Genomic DNA, 19,765 nt, shown 5'->3' on the forward strand with positions numbered 1-19,765 from the left:
CCTGTCCTCTGAGGCCCCTCTTGGTGGATTTGACCTTTCAACTAGTGGTCAAACACATAATGGTTTACGCCAGGGAAAATGTCATGACAGAGTTGAGGGAGCCGTTAAAGGCCTCTCTGGTTTGTGGAATGAGAAGCAGGGCTGAGAAAAGACATCTGTGTTCAACACCTGGGATCTGGTGCTGCTTTTTTTTATGCATAAAGAGACTGCAATTAAAGAATGTAAGTGCATTTGGAAAGCAAACTCTTTGTGCTTCAGCCTTTCCAAGTCTTAGAGAGTGTTTAGATCCATGTGGAGAATACCGACACTTGAGAACACTGATACTTCTATTAGCCTTGGTGTTCTATGGTACCTTGTCATAAACAATGATTTATCTCAGTACTCAGGCATCTCCGGGCTTGATAGAGGGCCAGTGGCGAGTCCTGTTAGGAGTTTGTTTATAGAAATGATCTGAGAGCTTCATGGAAAGAACTTGTCCTAAAGGAAGAGGGAGCTGGAATGCAAAAGCAGGGTCTAAGGACAGGGGTGAATGACGAGAAGGATGATGAATTGCAAACAAGAAGGATAGGGGGACGCCTATGATTCTCATCCACACCCTCACCCTACTCCCTACCATGCCACATTCCAGAGACTGAGAAGAGGTGGTAAAAATAAAAGACCAATCTGACTAAAATCCCTCTATGTCCTAAGGAGGGCAAAACCTGCTATTTTCCTTCAGTGTGAGAAATGAGAGGCCCAGGAGTGTGGTCTAAGGGAAACTGTTGTTTAATGTCTCCTATTATGGTGAACCACAGAACTGGCATGGAGGAGGACCTTGAGCACCCCTTGAAGGCATTCTGGATCAGTTGTGAGGAACGTGAAGATATGTGTGTTATCTGAAATTCTTCAGGTAGGAGTAAAGATTATGAATATTTGTTTCATTCTTATAGCTGTGCTTTTTTGTTTTGTTTTGTATTAACTTCTGGGCTAGGGTCTTCTAGGAAACATGAACTCTTGGACCATTTGCAGATATGAGTGCAACTGTTTCAGTCAATAAAGTAACAACTACTCAGTGGTCTCTGAAAAAATGGACAGTTAAGAAAAGCTGTTGCCAGGCTTCTTATCCAAGACTCTCTGTATCTGACCCTTTAAAAAATAATCCCTTTCCAACAAGGTACTCTTTTCCTGGATTCAGTTATACTACTTCTCACGTCCTTTGATGCCTAGAAGGTCTGACTGAAGGCTCTAGGACTGTTCTTGCTTTCTCTTTCTTGCTATTGCCAGTTCTGAACCTTGATTTTCATCCATGACTTCATTACTGATATATTCTGTGCTGGATTCTTTGTGCCTTATGTCCTCAAACCTGAAAATTCAACTCGTCTTTGATTCTGATCCCAACCCGTTTTCCTACAGCTCAGATGGAACAGATATTTGGCTACAGCCCAGATGGAACAGCAACCTCTGGGCCACCTTTACTCTTCCTATTGTTTACTGGAAACTCATGACTTATACACACACATTTAGTCCAGGGCCACCCGGGAAGCAGAAGAAAAGAGTTGTCCCTTTCCATGCAACCGTTGTTTAGTTCTGTTGTACCTAGTGTTGCTATGAGTGGGAACTGACTCAACACTGCCTAACAACAACAATATGCAACATTTCCATCAATTTGCCCTTCTGTAACTTCTTTATTCTTCGAGGCAAATGATAAATATCCCATTAGCCTGGGTTCACAACGTAGATGCAGAGAGAAGCGGGGCAGTGTGATTTTCAGCGAGAATACAATTTTGAAGAATAATTCTACTAACAAAGTCTTATTACCACGCTCTCCAAAAGTGTGGGGATCTGAGCAGGATTGAAAGTAGAATAAACCAAGTCAATGAGGGAGAAACTAAAAAGAATGAAAAAGAAGTTGTCCATATGATCTGAAGTAGAATAAGCCTATACAAATATCTACTATAAACAGGAATGAATGCCCTTTTTGATGAGCAAGCGTTGTTGTTAGCCAGCGAAGAAGCAATTTCAATTGTATCTGAAACTTTCATTTATCCCTTATGAACAACTGCAATAGACATTTATATGTATGTCTAAATGCTCTAAGGCCAGTAGAAGAACATCATGCTTGGTAAATTAGAGCATCAGCAAAAAAGATGAAAACCTTCAACAAGACGGATGGATACAGTGGTTGCAACAATGGGCTCAAATATAGTAACAGTTATGAGGATGGCACAGGACTGCAGTGTTTTGTTCTGTTTTATATAAGGTCACTATGAGTCAGAACAGATTGGAATCATAGAGCACTTTAAAAAAGTCTAAAGGCTTAAGAGAAGTTTCAGGCAACTCATATTTCACTCTTAAGTCTCCCGGGACTGACAATAACCCTTAGTCCTTTTGAAGATATTTCCCCTACTATCATTTCTCTTTAGTCTCTGAAAACACTCTTTTCACTCTTGTCTAATATCCTTAATGAGAATGATTTATGCTTCGACAAATTGTTGTTGTTGCTGTAAAGGTGTTGTTGACCCTATGTACAACAGAATGAAACATTGCCCAGTCTGGGGCTATCCTCAAAGTCCTTGGTATGCTTGAGCCCATTGTTGCGGCCACTGTGTCAATCCATCTTGTTGAGGGTTTTCCTCTTCTTGGCTGACCCCCAGCTTTACCAAGCATAATGTCCTTGTCCAGGGACTGATCCCTCCTGATACATGTCCAAAGCACGTGAGACGGAGCCTCCCCATCTTTACTTCCGAAGAGCATTCTGGCTGTACTTCTTCCAAGTCAGATTTGTTCGTTCTTCTGGCAGTCCGTGGTATGTTCGATATTCTTCGCCAACATCATAATTCAAAGGCGTCAATTCTTCTTCTGTCTTCCTTATTCATTGTCCAGCTTCGCAGGCATATGAGGTAACTGAAAGCACCATTGCTTGGGTCAGGCACACCTGAGTCTTCAAGGTGACATCCTGGCTTTACAACACTTTAAAGAGATCTTTTGCAGTATAGCAGACAATGTTCCCCTGCTATTCATAAAGGTTTCATTGGCCAATTTTTTTCAGAAGTAAACTGCCAGGTCCTTCTTCCTAGTCTTAGTCTGCAAGCTCTGTTGAAACATGTCCAACAAAGGTGACCCTGCTGGTATTTGAAATATTGGTGGCAAAGCTTCCAGTATCACAGCAACATGCAAGCTGCCATGGTTTGACAAACTGGCAGACATGTCAGTTTGTCACTAACAGATACTGTGAGAGACTTTAAATACTTGGCTACAGCGACCATTAAGAGCACTGTAAAGGTTATACGAGGTAGCAGTGATTCAGTGGTACTATTCTCACCTTCCATATGGGAGACTAGGGTTTGATTCCTGGCCAATGCACCTTATGCACGGTCACTACCTGTCTACCCAAGGAGGTGTATACGTTGTTATGATGCTGAACAGCTTTCAGCCCGGCCAGCTACCTCTGACTCAACATTTAAAAGAACAACAAAGGGAGGTTATAAAATCCCTTTTCTTCTGATCATCACCCCACAGGGTTTAAACTTTTTTCCATGCTAAGCATTCAGGGTTTTTTTTTTTTTCAGCAAAAAAAGGGTTGAAATAGAATTTATTTAAACGCCAACACTGCTTTAGAGGTTGAATGGGGCTTTCCCAAAGAAGATGGACCACTCTTTCAGAAGGCAAGAGAGATACTATAGAGACTGAAATGAACTAAAGGGATCATTTAAGCCCATGATTTTTTTTTCTTTTTTTAACTAATGAGAAAAGGAAGGCTCACAGACCCTATAGTATGTGTACATCATTTATGTTGAATAAAGTTTGAAAACAGGAATGTTTTAGATATCATGATGAAGAGAACAAAACCATTTATACACACACACATAAAAAAACCAAATGTATATATATATATACTTTTTAAAAAATATATGTATATATATACATGTATATATTACTGGTAAATATATACGTGTATGTGTATAAACGGTTTGTGTATAAATATGCATATACCAATTATATGCGTATATATATATATGGAGCCCTGGTGGCACAGTGTTTAAGAGCTCAGGTTACTAGCCAAATGGCTGGCAGTTCGAATCCACCAGCTGCTCCTTGGTAACCCTATGGGGTGGTTCTATGCTGTCCTACGGGGTTGCTCTAAGTTGGAATCAACTGGGCAGCAATAGGTTTTTTTTATATATATATATGTATACGTATATATGGGTGTAATGGTTAAGTGCTATGGCTGCTAACCAAGAGGTTGGCAGTTCGAATCCACCAGATGCTCCTTGGAAACTCTGTGGGGCAGTTCTACTCTGTCCTATAGGGTCGCTATGAGTCGGAATTGACTCGACGGCAACAGGTTTGTTTTTTTTGTTGTTTTATATTTAGATTTACCTTCAGTGTGACCCATGTGGTCTGTCATCCTGTTTTTCTTTCAGCAGCCCATTGCCCCCTGTACAAACATACACGTATGCATTTTTTTTTTAAATATATTTTTTTTTATCAAATAAAAGTTTTCCTTATACATTTGCTCAAAGCAAATCCTTAAGACCTGAGTATTTATTTCTAGGGAAGGGCTCTGCCTTCCTTCAACATATCCTATAATAGACTAATTATTTTCTTTACTGCCAAGTCAGAATGATTGTGTGTCTGTATAGTCCTCTTTCTGATTCAAAGGCCCTCCTCTCTCTCTATGTTCTCTTCAGGGAGTATTTTCTCTCTGTGCACTCAGAATTCTCTATACATTCTGACAGAGAGAGGGATGCTTAAAAAGCAGTTTAATGTGAAGATTTTTTTGTTTTGTTTTGCTTGCATTATGAGCTAAAGGTGGTCCAAAATCTCTCCCTAAAATCTATTTCCCCCCCCAAAAAAAAATTCTATGACATTGCCAGTCTTCATATCATAAGCAACCATCTCCCCTTCCTCGCTGACCCAAACCAGCTATAATTCAGGGTGTTTGCTCTTAACCACTTCATAACTGCTGTCACGTAGTTGTTCTTGTTAGGTGCCCTCAAGCCAGTTCTGACTCATAGTAACAGAACAAAATGCTGCTCGGTCCTGTGCCATCCTCACAATCCTTGTTGTGCTTGAGCCCATTGTTGCAGTCACTGTGTCAATCCATGTCATTCAGGGTCTTTCTCTTTTTCTCTGACCCTCTATTTTACCGAGCATGAAGTCATTCTCCCCTGATAACATGTCCAAATTGTGTGAGATGTAGTCTCACCATCCTTGCTTCTAAGGAGCATTCTGGTTGTACCTCTAGCAAGACTGATTTGTTCTTTATTTTGGCAGCTCATGGTATATTTCATATTCTCAAACACCACAACTCAAAGGCATCAATTCTTCTTTGGTCTTCCTTATTCATTGTCTAGGTTTCTCATGCATATGAAGTGATTGAAAATACTGTGGCTTGGGTCAGGCGCACTGTGGACTTCAAGGTGACATCTTTACTTTGTAACACTTTAAAGAGGTCTTTTGCAGCAGATTTGCCCAATGCAATGTGACATTTGATTTCTTGACTGCTGCTTCCATGGAAGTTGTTGGTGGATCCAAGTAAAATGAAATCCTTGACAAATTCAATCTTTTCTCAGTTTATCATGATGTTGCTTATTGGTCCAGTTATGAGGATTTTTGTTTTCTTTACGTTGAGGTGTAATCCATACTGAAGGTTATGGTCTTTGATCTTCATTAGTAAGTGCTTCAAGTCCTCTTCACTTTGAGCAAACAAGGTTGTGTCATCTGCATAACGCAGGTTGTTAGCAAGTCTTCCTCCAATAATGATGCCCCATTCTTCTTCATATATCCCAGCTTCTCAGATTATTTGCTCAGCATACAGGTTGAATAGGTATGGTGAAAAGATACAACCCTGACACAGACCTTTCCTGACTTTAAACCCCATAGTATCCCCTTGTTCTGTTCGAACAACTGCCTCTTGATCTATGTACAGGTTCCTCATGAGCATAATTAAGTATTCTGGAATTCCGATTCTTTGCAGTGTTATCCATGATTTCTTATGAACCACACAGACAAATGCATTTGCATAGTCAATAAAGCTTAGATGAACATCCTTCTGATGTTCTCTGCTTTCAGCCAGCATCTGTCTGACATCACCAATGATATTCCTGGTTCCAAATACTCTTCTACATCTGGCTTGGATTTCTGGTCAGTCCCTGTCAATATACTGTTGCAGCTGCTTTTGAATGATCTTCAGCAAAATTTTGCTTACATGTGATATTAATGACATTCTCTGATAATTTCTGCATTCAGTGGGATCGCCTTTCTTGGGAATAGGCATAAATATGGATCTCTTCCAGTCAGTTTGTCAGGTAGTTGTCTTCCAAATTTCTTGGCATAGACCAGTGAGCATGTCCACCGCTGCATATCTTTGTTGAAACATCTCAATTGGTATTCTGTCAATTCCTGGAGGCCTGTTTTTTGCCAATGCCTTCAGTGCAGACTGGACTTCTTCCTTCAGTGCCATCAGTTCTTGATCATATGCTACCTCCTGAAATGGATGAACATTGACCAATTCTTTTTGGTATAGTGACTCTGTGTATTCCTTCCATCTTTTGATGCTTCCTGTGTCATTTTATATTTTCTCCATAGAATCCTTCGGTATTGTAACTCGAGGCTTGAATTTTTACTTCAGTTCTTTCAGCTTGAGAAATGCTGAGCGTATTCTTACCTTTTAGTTTGCACATATCGTTATAGTGCTTTACTTGGTCTTCTCGAGCCGTCATTTGAAATCTTCTGTTCAGGTCTTCGACTTCATCAATTCTTCCTTTTGCTTTAGCTACCAGACTTTCAAAAGCAAGTTTCAGAGTCTCTTCTGACATCCATTTTGCTCTTTTCTTTCTTTCCTGTCTTTTTAATGACTTCTAGCTTTCTTCATGTCATTCCACAATTTCTCTGGTCTTTGGTCATTAGTGTTCAATACATCAAATCTATTCTTTAGGTAGTCTTTAAATTCAGGTGGGATATACTCAAGGTCATACTTTGGCTCTCATAGACTTGGTCTACCTTTTTTCAGTTTCAACTTGAACTTGCATATTGGCAGTTGATGGTCTCTTCCACAGTCAGCCTCTGGCCTTTTTCTGACTGAAAATATTGAGCTTTTCCATTGCCTTTTTCCACAGATACAGTTGATTTGATTCCTGTGTATTCCATCTGGGGAGGTCCACATGTATAGTCGCTGTTTATGTTGGTGAAAAAAGGTATTTGCAATGAAGAAGTCGTTGGTCTTGCAAGTCTATCATACGTCCTTCAGCATCATTTCTATCACCTAGGACATATTTTTCAACTACCAATCTTTCTTTGTTTCCCAGTTTCACGTTCCAATTACCAGTAATAATCAATGCATCCTGATTGCACGTTCAATCAATTTCACACTGCAGAAGTTGGTAAAAATCTTCAATTTCTTCATTTTTGGCCTTACTGGTTGGTGTGTAAATTTGAATAATAGTTGTATTAACTGGTCTTCCTTGCAGGCAGATGGATATTATCCTGTCATTAGAGTATTGTACTTCAGGATAGAAATTGAAATGTTGTTTTTGATGGGGAATGCAATGTCATTTCTCCTCAATTTGTCAATCCCAGCATGGTAGACCATATGATTACACAATTCAAAATGGCCAATACCAGTCCATTTCAGCTCACTAATGCCTGGGATGGCAATGCTGATGACTTCCATTTCATTTTTGATGATTTCCAATTTTCCCAGGTTCATACTTTGTTCATTCTACTTTTTCATTATTTCTGGATGTTTGCAGCTGTTTCTTCTCATTTTGAGTTGTGCCACATCAGCAAATGAAGGTCCCAAAAGCTGGACTCCATGCATGTCATTAAGGTCAACTCACTTTGAGGAGGTAGCTCTTGCCCAGCCGTCTTTTGAGTGCATTTCAATCTGAGGGGCTCATTTTTATCAGACAACCTTCCACTGCTGTTTGTAAGGTTTTCACTGGCTAATATTTTTCTGAAGTAGACCTCTGGGTCCTTCTTGCTAGTCTGTCTTAGTCATGTAGTTAGACATTCCTTAACACTGATTAAATGAATGGTTCTACAAATGCTTCATCCACAAGTGTACAGCGATTTTTAGTTCATCGGGAGGATTAAAACACTTTGTCTTTTTGACACATGCGATAATCATATAACTTAGGTTAAACTTCTATTTCAATACCAGTTATATGTGGAGACTCATGGAGAAACCAAGCAGAACAAGATCAGGCCATTGTGATCCACAGAATTTTCACTGGCTGATTTTTGGAAGTAGATCACTAGGCCTTTCGTCCTTGTCTATCTTTTTCTGGAAGCTCTGCTGAAACTTGTTCCGCATCGCATCAACGTGTAAACCACCACTGACAGGCAGGTGGTAGCTGTGCATGAGGTACATTGGCCGGAAACCGAATCCAGGTCTCCTGCATGGAGGGTAATAATTTTACCACCGAACCAGTTAGCCGGAGGTGTGTTGGTAGATGCTATTTAACAGACTGAGAATGTTCCTTTGTATACTTAATTAGCTGAGATTTTCTTCTTTTTAATTATTTTTGGGTGTTGACTTTTTTTTCCCAATGATTTTTCTGTATCAATTCAGATGATTATATGTGATATTTTTCTTCTTTTTTTCTGTTAAAATTGTAAATTACACTGATTTTTTAGAATGTTAGATCAACCTTAAATTTATGGGATAAACCAAACTTGATCATGTTTTATTGCCTTTTTTACGTGTTGTTGCATTTTATCTCCTAATGTTTTCTTAAGTAGATTTGAATCCATGTTATTGAGGAATATAGGTCTCTAGTTCTCTTTCTTGTAATGTGTTTTTCCAGTATTGGTGTCAAGGTAATGCTGGTATCATAAAATGAGTTGGGAAGTATCCCATCTTCCTCTCTTTTCTGAAAGGGCTTGTGTAGAAGTCATTCAAGAAGCCATATGGAATTGCAATCTTCTTTATGGGACGTTCTAATATTATGAATACACTTTATTAGTATTCGGTCTATTCAGCTTTTTAAAATTGTCTTTTTGAGTTATTATGGTAATTTCTGTCTTTCAAAGAGTTTATCATTTCATCAATGTTGTTTCATTTACTGATACAAATTCCGTCGTAATATTCCTTTTTTACTGTTCTAATGTGGAAGGGGTATGTTGTTGCTGTCGTGTGCCCTTGAGTCTCTTCCAACTCATAGCGATCCTGTAGAACTGCCCCATAGGGTTTCCTGGGCTATAGTCTTTACAGAAGCAGATCACCAGGGTGTTTTCTCCAGAGGAGCTACTGGGCAGTTTCAAACTGCCAACCTTTTGGTTAGCAGCCAAGTGCTCAACCATTGAGCCACCAGGGCATAATTGATGTCCTTTTCATTTCTGATGCTTGTAATTTGTTTCTTCTCTCTCTCTCTTTTTTCTTGATAATCTAGCTAGGATTACTTATTTATTGATCTTTCCAATAAAACAACATTTGTTTTCATAGATTTTATCTATTATTCGTGAGTTTTCTATTTTACTAATTTTATATTTATCTTTATTATTCCTTTCCTATTACTTGCTTTAGATTTCATTTGCTCTAGTTTTTTTTTTTTTATAAAATGGAAATTTGGTAATTGATTTTGCACCTTTTTTTAACATATGCATTTCAAGTTTTAATTCCCATTGTAAACATTGCTTTATGTGCTTTCATATATTTTTAAAAGAATATTCATTTCAAAATAGTCTATAATTTAGCTTAGGTTTCTTAGAATCATGGGCTATTTAGAACTGTATTGTGTAATTTCTAAATATTAGGAGTTTATCAGATTTATTTTTTCTAACCCAATTCCATTGTGGTCAGAAGATATACTCAATGTTAGAAATGGATTAAGGCTAATTTCATGGCTTGGCATGTTAATTAGTTCAAGTTGATTGTTAGTGTTTTCCAAGACTGCAATATTTCTACAAATTTCTATTCATTACTGAGACAGGAGTGTAAGATCCAAACATGACTGTAATTTTACCTATTTCTCCTTTCACTTCTATCAGTTTTTGCTTAATGTAATTTGAAGCATTTGTATCAGGTACATATAAATGTATGATTGTTAATTATCCTTGATAAATAAACCTTTTTTATCATTTTGAAACATCCCTCTTTGTTTCTGGCAATTTTTTATTGTTGTTGTTCTGAAATCTAGTTTGTCTAATATTAATCTAGTCACCAAAGCTTTCTAAGTCTTAGTTTACATGATTTATATTTTTTCATTCTTTTACTTTTAAACTATCTGTGACTTTATTCATCCTCTCCTATGCCTTTTTCATCTTACATAATTTTATACCTTCTATTTTTCCTCCCTCTTCATTTAAATAATTTAGAGTATTTATAATAGCTGTTTTAACATCTTTGTCTGGCAATTCCATTTTTCTTTTCCATTTTTTTATCTGCTTCTACTGACTGATATTTCATCTGGTGTGGTTCATATTTTCTGCTTTTTTTTCATGTCTAGTAAATTTTAATTGGATCCTGGACATTAATATTTACACTGTATGTTGTCTGAAATTTGTTGTTTTTATTTAAAGAATGTTGGGCTTTCTTCTGGCAGACAATTAATTACTTCTAGTTCAGTCTGACCTTCTTCTGCTTGTCTTTAGCCATTGTTAGTGTAGATCTAGACTACTCCTTATTTTAGGGATTATTTACCCTCCCTAATAAACTGAATCCTTTCTGGGGTCTCTGTTGAATGCCTTCCATGATCCATGAGTACTTTTCACTTTGTTTGGTAAGAACTCAAATGGTTCCTAGCCCGGAAGTAGTTGTTGTTGTTAGGTGCTGCCGAGTCAGTTCCGACTCATAGTGACCCTATGCACAACAGAAGAAAACACTGCCCAGTCCTGCGCCATCCTTACAATCATTGTTATGCTTGAGCTCGTTGTTGCAGCCACTGTGTCAATCCACCTTGTTGAGGGTCTTTCCTCTTTTCCATTGACCCTGTACTCTGCTAAGCATGATGTCCTTCTCCAGGGACTGATCCCTCCTGACAACATGTCCAAAGTATGTAAGACTCAGTCTCGCCATCCTTGCCTCTAAGGAACATTCTGGTTGTACTTCTTCCAAGACAGATTTGTTCGTTCTTTTGGCAGTCCGTGGTATATTCAATATTCTTCGCCAACACCACAATTCAAAGCCGTCAATTCTTCTTTGGTCTTTCTTATTCATTGTCCAGCTTTCACATTCATATGATGAGACTGAAAATACTATGGCTTGGGTCAGGCACACTTTAGTCTTCAAGGTGACATCTTTGCTCTTCAACACTTTAAAGAGGTCCTTTGCAGCAGATTTACCCAATGCAATGTGTCTTTTGATTTCTTGACTGCTGCTTCTGTGGTTGTTGATTGTGGATCCGAGTAAAATGAAATCCTTGACAACTTCAATCTTTTCTCTGTTTATCGTGATATTGCTCATTGGTCCAGTTGTGAGGATTTTTGTTTTCTTTACGTTGAGGTGCAATCCATACTGAAGGCTGTGGTCTTTGATCTTCATTAGTAAGTGCTTCAAGTGCTTTTCACTTTCAGCAAGCAAGATTGTGTCACCTGCATAACGCAGGTTGTTAATGAGTTTTCCTCCAATCCTGATGCCTCGTTCTTCTTCATATAGTCCAGCTTCTTGGATTATTTGCTCAACATACAGATTGAATAGGTATGGTGAAAGAATACAACCCTGACACACACCTTTCCTGACTTTAAAGTGAAGTGGTTAGAGGAGTTATTTTGCCCACAGCTCATCAGTGTTCTTTGCTTTTTTTTTTTTTTAATGGAGTTTCATCTTGTGTTTATGTGTCAGGATGTTCAGTAAGCAATCATCCCTACATAGATTGCTGAAGCATTTTTTATCTTTAGACTTCTCCTTTTTGAAATTGTGCCCTACAACTTTCAGCCACTTCAGCCTCCTTGATCTTCAATTTCTATCACCTAAAAAAAGTGAAAACACCATGCTTTGCTTGTCGAGTTCCTCCCTGAACTCCGTGGGTTCACATGTGCCTCCAGACAGAATGCCATGGTAGTTTTATGGCCCACCTTGTTTTTCTTCTCTCAAGAATCATTAGATGCCTGTTGTCTAATGTCTCAAAAATAATTTTCCACATATTTTTATCTAGTGTTCTGTCAGTTTATGTTGAAAGAATAAATTTATACTCTATTACTCCATTATCAGAGCCCTGGTGGCACAGGCTACTAACCAAAAGATTAGCAGTTTGAATCCATCAGTCACTTCTTGGGAACCCTATGGGGCAATTGCACTCTATCTTATAGAGTTGGAATCAACTTGAAGTCAATGGGTATTCCATTATGGCTAGAAAAAGTTGCTGGGTCCTATATTTTTTAAAGAGAGGTACATTTACTTACTTCAGCTGAAAATAGTTAAAGATGATATTATTGGTGGTAAAAGGAATTACAGAAACCCACTGCTAAAATGACAAGGTTTGGGTTGGCACTATAATGAGATAGTTAATTAATACTCTGTTGCCAGGTTTACTAAATCATTCAAGTCAATAGTCTTCTGAAATTAATTCAGTGAGTTAGTGGACAACTTCCAGTTTCAGACTGACTCAAATTAATAGGATTCATCCTGAGTGATAGAGAGAAGAATGTTCTAAATATTAAACTCTTATGAGATATATGGTTTCCAAATATTTTCTCTAATTTAGTGTGTTGTCTCTTCACTATCTTAATGAATTTCTTTGATTCACAATTTTTTTTTTCATTTTGATGAAGCCCATTTAATCTATTTGTTTCGTTGCTTGTGTTTTAAGAATCTGCTGTCAAAAACAAAGTCTTCAAGCACTACAATTACGTTTTCCTTTGAGAGTGTTATGGTTTTAGTTCTTATATTTAGGTTAACAATCTCTTTTGAGTTAATTTTGGTATATAATGTGGAGTATGGATCCAACTTCATTCTTTTGCATCTGGAGATTCAACTACCCAGGGCCGTTTGTTGAAGAGGCTATGCTTTCCTCATTGAATGGACTTGGCACTCTTGTTGGAAATCAATTGGCCATAGATGTAAGCTTAAATAGCTTTTTCACCAGTCTCACCAACTACCCTCATCAAGACATTTAATCACACTTTTTTTTTTTCTATAAAGTGAGGCTAACAAAGCCTAAATGACATGGGCAATGTGAGAAACCTATTCCTGTAATAAATGTAAATTGATCAACTTGGGTTCCAGACAAATGTTTTATTCCCACTATATCTAGCATATTTCACCCATATATTAAACTGAATATGGAAAGAAATTTTATATAAACTGTGAAATAAAATCGTCATTTTTAAAGAAGGAACATAGTGCTGATTAAAATCGTTTGAAAGAAGTTCTAGCCTTCAAGATGAATTCATGAAATTCATGAAATGAACAACATTTCTACTGATCTCTGCTGTGCTTTTGCCAGAATTAGTAAGAAAGGCAGACAATTTTTAAAAGAAAGCAAAAACAAAACAAAATCCAGTTGGCCCACATTTATAAGATGAAGGAAATGTATGCCAAGAACATATGGCAATTCATTTAGCAAATATTCATGGGGCATCTATAATATGCATAGTGCAGTAATAGGTACTAAAAAATGAACAGAAAAAAAGATAAGTTGCATGTCACAGAAGGGTAATTATCATGCCCTAGAAAGAAAAAAAAAAAAAACTGAATTTTACATTAACTTCCTACATGATTTTAGGCAATGTGTACACTTCCTTGAACTTTGTTTCTCCATTTGTAAGAAAAAATCAAATCAAATAAAACCTCTTTCCAGGCCATTTCACAGAATTTTGGAGAATTCAAGGAGACATATGTGAAAGAGCCTTCATCTATCTATAAAACAATTATTAACTAAGTGGCTTCTCCATTGTAGACACTGGAGGTCTAATGGTTGACCAAACATTGAAGTCCCTTCTGTCATTGTGTTTACATGCTTTATGAGTTGGAGAGTGCTAGACAAAATCATAAATGCTTCAGCAAAAGCTAAAGATGAGGGAAGAATTTTTCATAGCAGTGGTAGTAGTAGTAGCAGCAGTAGTGGTCACTCATTTTTTTTTTATAGAGGGCTCACTATGTAACAATAGTGCATGGAACATCATTGTGTTAACAAAATGAATTAATCCAAGTAAGTCGTACTAGGAAACCCTGGTGGCATAGTGGTTAAGTGCTACAGCTGGTAACCAAAGGGTCGGCAGTTCGAATCCACCAGGCACTCCTTGGAAACCCTATGGGGCAGTTCTACTCTGTCCGATAGGGTTGCTATGAGTCGGAATTGACTTGGCGGCACTGGGTTTTGGTTTGAAGTTGTACTATGCTCTTAACATAAGTGTTTAATTTAGACAGTGTAGGTTCCAATGAGCCATCATCTAGCTGTTCTAATATCTGACATGGATAGAATACACTTTACCAGACTCAAAGTATCATTCAGAAGTATTCAAAAACAATAAGACTAGTAGTACTGACTTGATTTAAACTGAAAAAATATAAAAAAAACCCTTGAACTTGGACAGGGTCATCAAAGCACAGCTCTTCAGGCCTAAAGACTCTGTACAGTTATTGACAAATGTATTCTTGGCTTGGCTCTTAGGACGGAAACTAAGTTGGGAGTATTTATCATTACAGTACAGATAGATATCCTCAACTTAAACTTCAGTTTGTTTTGCGTTGTAACAGTTGGTTTCATGAATCATCAAACTATCGTTTAATGATGGGTATGCTCATTTACACACTGCGATAATACCACATTTGACCTTCTACATGGACAAAATCTAGACTCTACCATAGTCAGTATAAAGCTGATGAAAATAGGCATTTTGTTGAACTAATTATATTTTCTGCACTGTATGCTCCCATAATATTCTGTTGCTATCCATAAGGTTTTCAATGGCCAAGTTTTTCAGAAGTAAATCACCAGATCCTTCTTCCTAGGCTGTCTTAGTCTAGAAGCTCTGCTGAAACCTGTCCACCATGGGTGACACTGCTGGTATTTGAAATACCAGTGGCAAAACTTCCAGCATGACAGCAACACGAAAGCCATCACAGTACAACAAACTGGCAGACAAGAACAAACAAATCTGTCTTAAAAGAAGTACAGCCAGAATGCTCCTTAGAAATGAAGATGTTAAGACTTCATCTCACATACTTTGGATATGTTACAAGGAGGGACCAGTCACTGGAGAAAGGCATCATGCTTGGTAAAGTAGAAGGTCAGCAAATAAGAGGAAGACCCTCAGAGTGGCTGCAACAATGAATTCAAAAATAGCAATGATTGTGAGGATGGCACAGGATTGGGCAGAGTTTTATTCTGTTGTACGTAGGATTGTTATGTGTCAGAACCAACTTGACACAACGACAACATGCTCCCACAACAATCTCTGCATAACTCCCTCTCAGATCTTATCACTCTGTTTTGCAGTAATCTTTTGTCAACACCTCTCATTCAAATCCTATATTTACCTTGTCTGCAATTTCCTTCCCTTGTAACATGGTAGTAATCATACATCTCTTGTGGGCTCGTTACCATGAAATGATGCATAAAGTGCTCAACAGAATTCCTATCCTGTAACTCATCTCTTTCTTTTATTGTTGTTTAGTTGTTTCACATAAAAAGGTCTTAGTTAAATCTTGTGATTATCTCCAAGTGGTTGATCTGCTCCTCCACACCGGACCATTTTAACTCCACCAGGGCTGCTTGCGTGGTCTGATTCTCACATAAAAGGAAAGACGGGCAAGCATATTGCAACCACATCCACCTAGATTGTGAGAGCTTTGGGCCCAGGACTGTGTTCCTCACCTTCAAATCTCAGTCCCAGGATGACCTTGGCACATTGTTAACGATCAGTAGATATTTTTAAAGGGCAAAAGAAATGGTTGAATATTATTAATAGATAAAATTAGTATCTACTGGTCATGCGGTTGAAGTTAGAGGTGATACATTTGAGAAACCACATTGTACTGATAAACTGTGCTTGCTATATGGTAATTTACAGTTTGCCCAAATCAATTCATTTTAGATACTAATTTTCCTGTGTGAAGACCAAGTTCAAGATTTTTTGTTTATTTTTGCTTTGAAAAGTCATTGTCATTACCATCAAAAAAAAATAATAACAGCTAAGTTAATTTTATTAGGTTAGCAGCAAAAATTCTGGATTTAGTGGTAGACCTGTGTTTCAAATTTTCTGATTTACCAAGTGCTCCTTGGTAAGTTATTTGGAAGCAGAGAAATAGAGAGGAGAAATAGGGGTTTTGAATTTTGAAAGACTAGGAATTGGATTTCCTTAAGCATCTGTTTCCTCATTGGTAAAATGGGGTTAGTGATTCTTGCCTCACTATTAGAAGGTTAGTAGAAAGATTAAATAATTCTTTGTAAAACGCTGTAGGTACTAAATAATTTATCCCTCTTTCTAGGAATAATTGTCTGCATTTATAAAATGGAGTTAGTTGTATTTCTATTATAGCTTTATGGGGATTGAAATAATGTATATCAAAAGCCTTTTAAATAACAAATTGCTATCAATATAGTCCATTATTAAAACTGAAATTATTAATAGAGCTGAAATGTATCTCATCTCAGGTATTCTAAAGGCTTCGTTGATGGCATATATTTTAAAATTTTGCTTTTGACCAAAATAGTTGTTTTAAAAATTGAAAAAATGGCATAAATCTAAAATTAGACATCTTGCAATAACTAATTTTAGAGCCCACAAAAATATATGTTCTGACTGACAAGGTCTGTGGCAGTTTTCCAACAGATGGAATTACCGTTTCTCACTTTTAAATCATAGGAGAGAACAGACTTTACTGCTAGGTAAATGACACCTGATGTGGTCAGTGGGGCATTTCTGAAGAAGCAGAAATGGTTCTTTTTTCTTTCCTTTTCCTTCTACAAGGACATTATTTAATACATTATCCCAAAGTAACAGAGACCTGAAAGAAGCACCATTGCCCCAAAACGTGGAATCACAATTTAGTTACTGGTGGCTTCGGGCATATTATGTTACAGTTACACCTCGTGTGTACTATATTGTAGAAAAAGGTTGTTATTTGATAAAAGACAATTTTGCAAAAGACTAAAATCTGTCCCTTCAATAATGGAATTAAACTTGAACCGGGTTAAATGTCTGAATGGAAACTTCACAAGTTATTTTTTTTTATTTCCTCACCTTATTAACTAAAATACTATAGATTTTAGCGCTCTGCTATAATGTAGGATACCTTCATGGGTTTGAAGTCGTGAGCCTATCTTCTCGTGCCTAACCTCCTCACTGAGTGGCCCCAGATGCTGTGCCTGGAATTACTGTCTAACCCTTTTCTGGTTTTGTCATTGCTCTCCCGCAGATGAGATTTCAGCCACTCTGTCATTACATCCACCTTCCCGTCCCCACTTTTTCTCCTGCCTTTACCCTTAATGGTTTCTTGTAATAGGGTGATCAACTTTTCCTGTTTTCCCAGGGCTTTCCTGATTTTATCTCTGATAGATCCCCATGCTGGGAGCCCCTCGGTCTGAGGTACCTGGGGCAACTGGTCACCCTACTTGTAAGATGCCAGCTAGGAAAACAGACAGCAGGGCATGTCAGAAATCATTGTAAAGAGTGGGCATATAGAACTGGAATAAGAGCCTGTAGGTTTCTTTCACAAGTGCAAGTCATGATTTTGTTACAAGAATTATCTGTCATGGTAACTTTAAAGCCATTTTTTGACTTCATAGTTGTACTTGGCTCCATTTTTGGTTGCTGAGATTGTATAATATTAGCATACTTCTTGCTCTTTGTAGGGAGCTGTGGCCCATTCTACCTCAAAAAAAAAAAAAAATCCCAAAGACTCGATTCTGACTCATAGCGACCCTCTAGGACAGAGTAGAACTGCCCCATAGAGCTCCCAAGGCTATAATCTTTATGGAAGCAGGCTGTCACATCTTCCTTTTGAAGAGCTGCTGGTGGGTTCCAAATGCCGAATGTTTGGTTAGCAACTAAGCGCTTTAACCACTGTGCCACCAGGACTCCTTATATTACCTCGACAAACCACAATTTAGTTAGATTTAGCTAGTTAGTAAGCAACTGCTTAAATGTAGTCTAGATAGAACCTACGTAGTAAGAGATAGGAGGTCTGGTGGCACAGTGGTTAAGCGTTTAGCTGCTAACCAGAAGGTCGGCAGTCCAAATCCACCAGCCACTCCTTAGAAACCCTATAGAGCAGTTCTTCTCTATCCTGTAATGTGGCTATAAGTCAGAATAGACTCAATGGTAACTTTTTTTTTAGTAACAATTAGTTTAAGAGTCAAGAAAAAGATCAATCCAAGAAGTGATTGTGTCTCTGTGTTGGCCTGTGCAACTGAGAGCTCATGAACAATTCAGGAAGGAGGGAAATACAGCTCATAAGCATGGCCGTGGTTTCCATAAACACTTCTTGTGTAAAATGAGTGAGCATGTGTGTGTGTGTGTGTGTGTGTGTGTATGTGTTATCAGGAGTAGTGGGGAAACCTCTGATTTGGGGTTTGAATGGTTAGATTTGAATATTGATCTCTGGAATTGCTTAGCTAAGAGATCTTGAAGAAATCACTTGACATCTTTAGGCTAAGTCTTTAGAGTTAAATGAGACAATATATATAAAAGTGAGTGAAGGTCTATTGCCCTGTCTTCCCTTGTCCCCTTCCCTTTCTTCTTATACTACTTGTGTCATTAAAGATTGTTTTGCTGCTGTTTTTAATGGCTCCAGCTACTCCAGTTCACTCACTTTTCCTTGGACACATCAAGCACACACCCACCTCAGACCATGCTGTTCCCTCAGCTTGAACTGTTCTTCCTTCAGAAATCCACGTGATTCAGTCTCTCCTGCCTATCAAGAATCTGCTCAAAATTCACCTCATTCATTTGTCTCCCTTGAGTACCTTCATAATGCTTTTCTCAGAACACATTATATGTCTCTGCCTGGTAGAGTGAGATAGAAAGTAGACTATATATATGTGTATATATATATATATATATATACATATACACACACACACGTGTGTGCGTATGTGTGTGTGTGTAAAACCCATTGCTGTTAAGTCGATTCCAACTCACAGTGACCCTATAGGACAGAGAAGACCTGCTCCACAGGGTTTCCAAGGAGCACCTGCTGGATTTGAACTGCCGACTTTCTGGTTAGCAGCTGTAGCTCTTAACCACTACGCCACCAGGGTTTCCGTGTGTATGTAGACATAATATATAGATATATAATGTCTATATACATATATACACACACATATATATGTCTATATGCATGTATACATGGACATATGTAAATATATGCTATGTCTATGTTGTTGTTAGGCGCCATCCAGTCGGTTCTGACTCATAGCAACCCTATGCTCAACAGAACGAAACACTGCCCAGTCCTGAGCCATCCCTACAATTGGTTTTATGTTTGAGCTCATTGTTGCAGCCACTGTGTCAATCCACCTCGTTAAGGGTCTTCCTCTTTTCCGCTGATCCTGTACTCTGCTAAGCATGATGTCCTTCTCCGGGGACTGATCCCTCCAGACAACACGTCCAAAGTATGTAAGACGCAGTCTCTCCATCTTTGCCTCTAAAGAGCATTCTGGCTGTACTTCTTCTACTACAGATTTGTTCATTCTTTTGGCAGTCCATGGTGTATTCAATATTCTTCGCCAACACCACAATTCAAAGGCGCCAATTCTTCTTTGGGCTTCCTTATTCATTGTCCAGCTTTCACATGCATATGATGCGATTGAAAATACCATGGCTTGGGTCAGGCACACCTTAGTCTTCAGGGTGACATCTTTGCTCTTCAACACTTTGATGAGGTCCTTTGCAGCAG

Source organism: Elephas maximus, chromosome 5 (genome assembly GCF_024166365.1).
Source record: "Elephas maximus indicus isolate mEleMax1 chromosome 5, mEleMax1 primary haplotype, whole genome shotgun sequence".
NCBI classification, from domain to species: Eukaryota; Metazoa; Chordata; class Mammalia; order Proboscidea; family Elephantidae; genus Elephas; species Elephas maximus.